The sequence below is a fragment of the Penaeus monodon genome, chromosome 38 (assembly GCF_015228065.2).
Source record: "Penaeus monodon isolate SGIC_2016 chromosome 38, NSTDA_Pmon_1, whole genome shotgun sequence".
NCBI lineage: Eukaryota > Metazoa > Arthropoda > Malacostraca > Decapoda > Penaeidae > Penaeus > Penaeus monodon.
In genome coordinates this window covers 21,558,608-21,568,073 of record NC_051423.1, presented here as the reverse complement: position 1 = coordinate 21,568,073, position 9,466 = coordinate 21,558,608, and the positions used below count along the sequence as shown (strand labels likewise).

Sequence of the window (9,466 nt, the reverse complement as noted above, 5' to 3'; positions counted from 1 at the left end):
ATATATATATATTATATATATATATATAGTATATATATATATATGTATGTATGTATGTGTATTATAAATATATATATTATATATATATATATATAATATATATATATATATAAATTTTTTTTTAAAAAAATATTTTTTTATAAGCCTTTAGTGTGGGAGGTTAGTGAGGGGAGGTGAATGTTATAGGATATTCATCTATTAATAACTTTATGATATGAAATTTGTGTGCTAAGTTTTTTTTTTTTTTTGTTTCTGTCAGATGCTCGCATTTTCCTTCTCATAAGGACAGAATATTGAGAAGGAAAACAAACATAGAAAAAAAAAAACACTAAGAAGCAATGTGACGTGCGAAAATCCCCCCCCCCCCCCCGGTGTCTATAGATAAAGGAAAAGTGTGATGGGAGGCGTTATTTCAACTGATTCCGGTAGTTTTCCATCGTTTGATTTGTAATTTTAAGATGATAATATCTAACGGTTAGCTATTCAAGAATGTTTCCTAATGTAATATTAGTGAAACAGTGATTAATTAACCATTTGATATAATTAAAAAATAGAATCAGATTCGTCTACTCGACTACGATTCCTAGGAATGCAGGTGGAATCGAACTGCTTGTTTTTCATTACCATAACATCCACGGATATCCCAACAGGTTATGAGCCCAGATTCTGGCTGTGTTTTAGCGGTGATGAAGAAAGGTATGGGTTGTGGGAAGAGAAATTTTGTGGTTATTTGATTCAAAACAAACCAGCCGAATGAGGAGGAAAATCGAAGAGTTTATGGTGAGTTAGTACAAGTATTGGATGACAGATGATAATTAGAGATGCCATGAACGATGGGAAGAAGGTTATCCCGTAGGACCTTTATCTCGGTAAGTGTATGCCAAGAATACTGTATACACAGCTGATAGCACTGAATATGACCGAAGATAAAACTGTTAGAGACTATATGGTGAAAGCAGAGACAGCAGCAACCTGACACAAGACAGCACGTGAGATAATAAGTGATAGTCTGTTCCTAGCAATAATTCTTAAGTTCTTTAGGCTTCAATGATTTTAATCCAAAGAGTAATGCGGTAGAATTAAATGATGGAAGTAGATCTCTTGGTGTATTTCATGGTAAGGGAGATGCACGTGTTAAGCTGCGTGATAATAATGGTTAGATTATGTAAGATTGATAAGAGAACAAAATAGAATCCTGTAAATGTAGTAGGAAAAAATGAATACAAATGTGCAGTCACATTTGTAGATGATTATTCAGGTGTTATTATGGTGTATTTGTTGAGAGAGAAAAGTATTACGTTGGAGGCTCCTGAGAAATTTTTAACCGATAGTAGTTCCCTTGGTGTAGTGAAACGTCTTCGTGCTAACACTGATACGTACTTCACATTGAGCAACTTCTGATCACTGATAGAGAAGAACAAGCTAAAGCAAGAACTTTCAGCTCCTTGTTCGCCCCTCAGACTGGAACAACTGAAAGGTCGTGGGGAAATCTTGACATAACTAAGTGTCTTTTGATAAACGCTGATTTACCAAAACAATTGTGGCCTTACGCACTCAAGACTTCAGCTTATATAAGGAACAGGTGCTTCAACTTTAGGACAAATAAAGACTCCATTCGAGACGCTAACTGGAAGCCAACCCAACTTTAGAAATCTTATGTTTGGTGAAACAGGCTACGCGTGCCGGCGACATAGAGAGGAGTTGGATGCAAGAAGGAAAAAAAAAAAAAAAAAGGATGGTGTTTTTGCGGTTATGATGGAAGAGAGCACTGTTTTGCCCCCTAGTTTTAGTGTATGTACCTGAAAGAGAAGACTTAATGAAGAAAAGATGTGTGAAATTCTGCGAGACAAACACGGAAAAATGAACGCTCAAGGAAGTAAGAGAAGACTCCAGATAAGAGCCTGAGCTTGATGGAGATGAATCCGCCACAAGAGAGGGGGAAGAAGATGCAGAAGATGATACAAAGTTGAAATTGAGGACCAGAGGCGTCATTTTTTTTTTTTGGGGGGGGGGCAACCAAAATACTGATTGCCCCCCTCAAGGTCTGAGCTTGCCACTTTATGCGTTCTGAAGTAGAGAAAGGAATTGTAAATTTTATGTATATCCCCTCAAAGCAGAATGCTGAAGATATGTTTACAAAGTCCCTTTCTAAGAGGAAACTGGAGACGTTTTGTTAACGCTAGAGGGTGACTTAGTTTAGGGGGTGTTTAGGATGGGACGTTAAACTTTAGTCGCCATTTTCATATTATGAAACATCTGATATGCATTAGCTAAGTGCTTATATACAGTATTTTAGTATATTCTTTATATAGGTAAAATATTTAGCTTATGTAAAGATATACTTTAGTTGAGCAAGTTTTATACACATTATTGTTATTATAGGTATGATGCCTCTGATCTGAGCGCCTCTGATGGCCGATTGTAGAACGATTTGAATAATATTAAACGCAGGACGGAGTCAAGATTTTTTTTTTTTCATCCTCGCATGCTTTGCCCGCTATCATTACCGTGGCATCTACGGTAATCCCTACGCTATGCTATTTTATCATTATTTCATAAGTATTATCACTTTTTAATTATCTTTATCATAATTTTCTTCAAAATTTCATCATTCTTCTGTTGTTTACTTATTATTATCCTTATCATTATTATGACTATTACTATTCTATTAAAAATTAATAATGATAATTACTAATAATACTAATATAATTATTATTATTATTATATATTATTATTATACCATATTATTATTATTATTATTAATGATTATTAATTATATATTATCATTTCATTATATTGATTATTATTATCATTATCATTACTACTATTACAAGCAGTGTGATGTATGTCGAAGATAGTGAAATATTAACTAACATTTTCATCTTTCCGTCAATCTGTTGTCATTTTAGTGCTACACACAGTGCTGAATAATTTAGAGGCGTTAGTGTTACTTACAGGTTAAGGATTTTCGTCTCTAATAGAACTTGCAAGTGTGTTTAATGTGTGTGTGTGTGTGTGTGGGTGTGTGTTTGTGTGTGTGTGTGTGTGTGTGTGTGTGTGTGTGTGTGTGTGTTTGTGTGTGTGTGTGTGTGTGTGTTCTGTGTGTGTGTGTGTGTGTGTTCTGTGTGTGTGTGTGTGTGTGTGTGTGTGTGTGTGTTCTGTGTGTATGTGTGTGTGTGTGTGTGTGTGTGTGTGTGTGTGTGTTCTATGTGTGTGTTTTTTGTGCATATGAGTAGAAGAAATTAATAATTATCTCTCTCTGTTCACTCACCGACTTTCTAATCATACCCTTATCATTAAAAATTATCTCATCCTTTCCCTCTTTTCAATTAATCAACCGTTCGTTATCAATATTTCATTATCTCTCTCTCTCTCTCTCTCTCTCTCTCTTTCCTTTTCTCAGATACAGAGTTCCTTCTTCTTCAAGGGATTTCTGTTCATCCTACTGGTCGCTCCTTTAGGATTCTTCTTCACCCCGGAAGCGTTGCCTAGAATGCCTCAGTTGTCCTACGGGAAAACGGCTCTTGACTTTGGTGGAGACTTTCTGTTCAGTGAGCAGGTGAGTGAGCTTTTCCGACTGCTCATATGGAGACCGGCACGCTCGCGCACTTCCGACCGAGTACACAAGTGTTTATGCCTGTGTTTGTGTAAATATGTGTGCATATGTACATTTAGATATATAATATATATATATATATATATATATATATATATATATATATATATATATATATATATATATATATATGTAGATATATATATCTTTGAATATATGGCTATATATATGTATATACATGTATACATATGTGTATATATATACATATGTGTGTGTGTGTGCGCGCGTGTGTGTATATAAATGAATAAACAAATAAATTAACATATATATGTGTGCAAAGAAAAATATGTATATATACGTATATGTATAATTAATTTGCTCTGGTATCATTTTCTTTCACGCTGCAACAAACAGGAACCGTTGCTCTGGTGTGACGGGAAGGGACTTGCCCCCGTTAGCCATTGGCAACACTTGCCTCCTAAGCTGGTTCGGTAACCTTTCGTGGACGGACGCGGGCGGCGCGGCGCCTGCGGCGGAGGGCGTGGTTGGCAGGCGGAGGGCAGAAGGTGATTGTTTCTCGCTGTTGCGGAATAATTCGCAGTACTGGATGCGCGGTTGGGAAGAAAAACCTCAACGCTGGTAAGGTAGTCCAAGCGTTCAGCTTCCATGACAAGATCTGCGAAAATCTAAGCCTGAGATTGTGCCACGCACGCACACACACATACATACATACATATACTATATATCATATACTATATATAATATATTATATATACTTTATTATATATATTTTATATTAATATATATGTTAAGATAGTATTATATAGTTAACACCACACACACAACCACACACACACACACACACACCACACACACATATATTATATATATTATTATATATATATATATATATACATATTATATTATATATATATTAATATATATTTATATTTATGTATATAGTATATATATATATATATATAGATAGATTATATATATATTTAATGGTATATTTATATTCATATATACCAAATTTTTTATATTCATGTGTATATATGTATATCTATCTACGTATATGTATATATGTGTGTGTGTGGTAGAAATACCCACAATGCACAAAGTACAATTTACTGATAATAAGACAGCAGTTTCGAAATTCACCAGGATTCCATCTTCAGGTCTGAAGGAGAGAGGGAGAGAAGGGGGGGGGGATAAAAAGAGATAGGCAACACGGGGCAGCTGAGGACAGACGGTCGGAAGCGAAGGGAGGTCAGTCAAGTCAGGTCAGAGGATCGGGCGGCCTATGCGCAGGGTGGCCGGCATAAAGGAGAGAGCGGAAGATGTATTTTTCAGATATATTTCGCAAAGTCTCAGAGAGAATTTATCCAGTAGTCTGGACTCCATGTGAACATGGTGGATGCGATTAGATACAAAACTTACACACACACACACACACACACACACATTATATATATATATATATATATATAATATATATATATATATATATTATATATATATATATATATATATATATATATGTATATATATATATATATATATATATACATAATTGGAAACGGTCTTCACAGTGATGTAAAACCATCATTATAGATTCTGTACACCCCCTTCTATAAAAAAAATCATTAGTTTGTGGGAAGAGTACTTTACTACATAATGTACCTTACATTAGGAAGATGAATGTAAGTACGATTATTAAATACTCACGATCGCATTTATATGAACACTTTCCTTATATGTTGATCGTGTGAACACGGAACACAAAGTAAGACATAATAGTGAGGGAAAAAACTGGCAAGTCTCATTAAAAGGATAATGATAAAAAAATAAATAATATGACCTGGTTGTGTTAAAGAAATGAAAAATATATATATATAATAATTCCAGACATGTAAACATAAATATTAAGGTCAACAACTCACACCCAAGAGTCCTGGGGGAGTTGCCAGAATTTTCCTTTGCTGAGAACTACTTTCAATTTTTTTCAGACAAGAGTCATGTACCCTGACTGGGTCGTGTGGCTTTACACTAATCCTCGCGGCCGGGAAAATGTCCTCTGCCCACTCCTGCGTGATTTTCCTCACTTCTATATCTGTGACGTCACCAATTTGCCTTCGCTTGGGGATGTGACTTCAATACACAACATGATTTGGAGAACGCTGCCTCTTGGTGACGAAAGAGTGTCGGCTTTTTTCGTCCGAGACACCGACTCGCTTGTAAGTTCGAAACCGGTTCGTGTTTGTAAACATGGGCCTGTTGTTGTTTTTAGCAATATTTCAGTGTTTGTGCAAGCATTTGCACGTACGTAATTCCCCAACTTTCTTTGCCAAAGCTCCTGGAACGAGGGGCTGCAGGCGGTGGGGAAGGAATGTCGGGAAACAAAAGCTTCAACGTGCTGGGGGACATCCGTACCAGGGATTTCCTGTAATGGGGAGGGTGTGGGGCCGCCGTCGGGACCTCAAGACGCATAACGTTTCAGAATTCAGGAAGAATCTGACTGGTATCAGAAGCGCGTTGATAAATGCAGCCAAAGGAAAGTTCAAGAAGGGTGTTGATCAACATATCTTAGGGGTAAGCTTCTGCACATGCACACACACACACACAAACACACACACACACATACACACACACACACACACACACACACACACACACACACACCACACAACATACACACATGCACACACACACACCACACACACACACACACACACACACACACACACACATAAACACACACACACACACACACACACACACCACACACCCACACACACACATATATACTCTATATATATATAATATTATATGTATATATATAATATATATATTATGTATATATATATATATATTATAATAATATTATATTTACGCGCGGCAAACAGAAACCCACATCGACGGGCTTTTCTCTTACTCCCTACCCCTGTGTGTTCTCGCTCTGTCCCTTCCCCCTCTCCCTTCTCCCCCAAGAAAGTTTCTGTTTCTGTTCCCTCTTATCTCTACCCCCTTTCGGTCAAATCTTCTCGATCACCCAAAAATTCCAGACACTCCAAGATATATATTTTTTTACAAACCTTCCCATAACCGATCGCGACGATTTGCTATCGATGGATTCCTCGCTGCCTCTAGTACACATAGATGTAGAAATTTTACCCTTACAATCTAGGCCTCGATAGCAGGGGAGGGCATGGAAGGTACCAGTGAAATTGCGGGGTAAACTCTTAATAATATGTTAACATAATGAAGATAATACCTTACTATACTGCTGAGTTGAAAGGGGCTGCCACCTCCCAACTCCCCGCCCAGGAAATCGGAGAATTCTCCACGTATGTGCGATAGACTCGGCATCGGATACTCGCGCATGGCGGTCGTACACTCTACCCAGCCGCGAATATGTGGACTGATTCTGTTTACATGATTCATATTTTACCCCGCAGTTTCGGGGCCCAGAATATGTGTTTTTTTTATTTAGGGGGGGGGGCAAAATTTCGATATATTTGGAGGGTAAAGAGTGAGAGGAATCCATCGATACGAAAATCGTCGCGTTTGGTTATGCGAAGGTATTCCGAAAAATTACCCACTCCAATCTCTACCGCTTCCCCGGTGCCTCCCCCTCCTTCTCGCTCTACCCATTGCATCATAAAATCTAAACATTTCGCCCCATCTGCTCCTACTACATCCTCTATCACACCTATCTCTCCCTTTGCTCTTCAAACGTCCTCTTCTACCCCCCTCCCTCTTCCAGTCAAATTCTTTTTTTACTCTAAATCCACAAACTCTAAGATTTTTTTTTTTTTTTTTTTTTTTTTTTTTTTTGCAAAACTTTCGCTTCGGATTTTTCTCACCCTCTAGTACACATACATTCTTGGCCCCGATAGCAGGGAAAACCTTCGTTTCGCAGGCTTCCTTAACCAACTCCCTTTCAGAAACTCTCAAAGACATTCAAAATTTTCCAATCATGTCTATTCCTTATCCACCCTCCGATGTCTCTGCTTCCATCCACATCAAAGCGACTACCCAAACAGCATCTCCTCTTTCTCATGTTCCCCGTTCCTCCTACTCCCTTCCAACATACCCCCATTATCCCTTCCCCCTCTCCCTCCCCCGATACACATGACTCCCTTTTGTCACCCCAAATAATGAAAAATAACATATCCTATTTTTGCAGAAAGTCTTGTACCCGAAGACGAAAGGCGATGTCATGTCCCATGATAGTTTCTTCTGCACAGTATTTCCAGATGGTTTTAGACCTTTCCCAGTACAGCGTGAGGGAGGCCATTACTTGGGGAATTACATGTGAGTTTACCATTCTCCACTTCTACATTTTATATTTTACAGTGTCCTTCCCCCCCCCCCCAAAAAAAAAAAAAAAAAAGTCATGTCAGTGTGCATGCCAAGTCCATATAAATCCATAGAAAATAATAAAATTATTTAAATAGCAAAGCATTATGAAACTTGAAATTGTAGAAGTATCTGACTAGTCTGTAGGCGTCTTCCGTACGTGTAATAGGAGTTAATTCCGGAGTTAATTCCCTGTTCGCTGTGTCAGCGAGCAGGGAATGATGGGAACCTACAGTTAAAGAGCCATGAGGTGTCCATGTCAACCAGTTAGGTATCGGCAGTGACCCAACCTAGGAAGCTACGGGGCTGAGTTATGTAGGTTGCGGTTCGTGGGTGCTACAGTACCACTTCATATGAACTGGAAGTGTAGTGATTTTGAGAGGTTCAAGGTGTGATCCATTCTTTAAAAAAAAAAATAATGCTAACAAAAAATGAATAAATAAATGTTAGGTTTGTGGTGGGCCGTGAAAAACAAAGTAAAGTTTACATTTATTTAAAACAAAGGAAAACGTAACATAAAAAAATATATAAACACAAAACCACTAAAGAGACGAGACAATATAAAAACCCTTAAAAACTGGATTAAAAACAAAAACTAACAAGGCAAGCTAAAAACGAAACGTTAAAACAAAGACACAAAAAAAAAAAAGAGACTGAGACACACATAAAATAGTAACATTAAAGATGCTAGGAAACGAACAACATAAAATACGGCTGCAAACATAAAATTAAAACTAAGACGTCCAGCAAAATAAATTCAGTCTCATATACAACATTGCAACTTCTTCCCTTATATTTATTGCCTTTGGTTCTGTGGCCATAAACAATCACTCTGGCTCGGGGGGTCTTGCAGCTCGAAAAAAAAAGAAGAGGGCGGATCCCAAGAGTCCCCAGAGTAACCGACAGCCTATTTCCGGTTAATTGCCCGCCAGGACCAAAAGTCGAGAGCGGCGAAGAAAAAAAAAAAACATGCGGGGCGCTTATCATCCTGGTTCTGTTTTTACATTTGTTAATTGCTACAGTTAAGATAGAATTTATTTTGCTGGTTACAATAAAAAAAATCTCAAAATTGTACAATCAACATAAATATAAGCATCAAATAAAAGTTTTTAAAAAAATTACGATACACGAAAGTTTTAAAATCATGAACTAAAAACAGAAATACGGACAGACAGAAATAAAAACAATAAAGACTTAAAAACTAACAACTAAAACCAACTAAAACTCAATAAAAGTATATAACATTAATTGTTAAAGAAAAGGTTATTTTTGGGCCGCCTTCCTTGGAGAGGCGTGCTTGGCCAAGAGATGGCGCTTCCACTCTGTATTCACGAAACCCATTGAGAATGGAAAAAAAATCTATATACGAGTATATTAACAACATGAAAATTACATGCAGTTTACAAGCAGAGAAAGGTAAATTAGTGTATCATATGTAATAAGAGAGAAAATTAGCCGTTACTTCATAATCCTATTAAAATTTTCCGTTGGATATGAAAGAATAATCACTCCTCGATAAATGCGCGACATCAGGTCAGTTGGGACCGT

The 9,466-nt window shown here is 37.2% G+C and overlaps 1 pseudogene; it reads left to right on the top strand.

Annotated features, from left to right (window-relative positions):
• Positions 1-5,945: 5,945 nt before the first annotated feature.
• LOC119596861 lies at positions 5,946-7,877 on the top strand (annotated as a pseudogene).
• Positions 7,878-9,466: the final 1,589 nt, after the last annotated feature.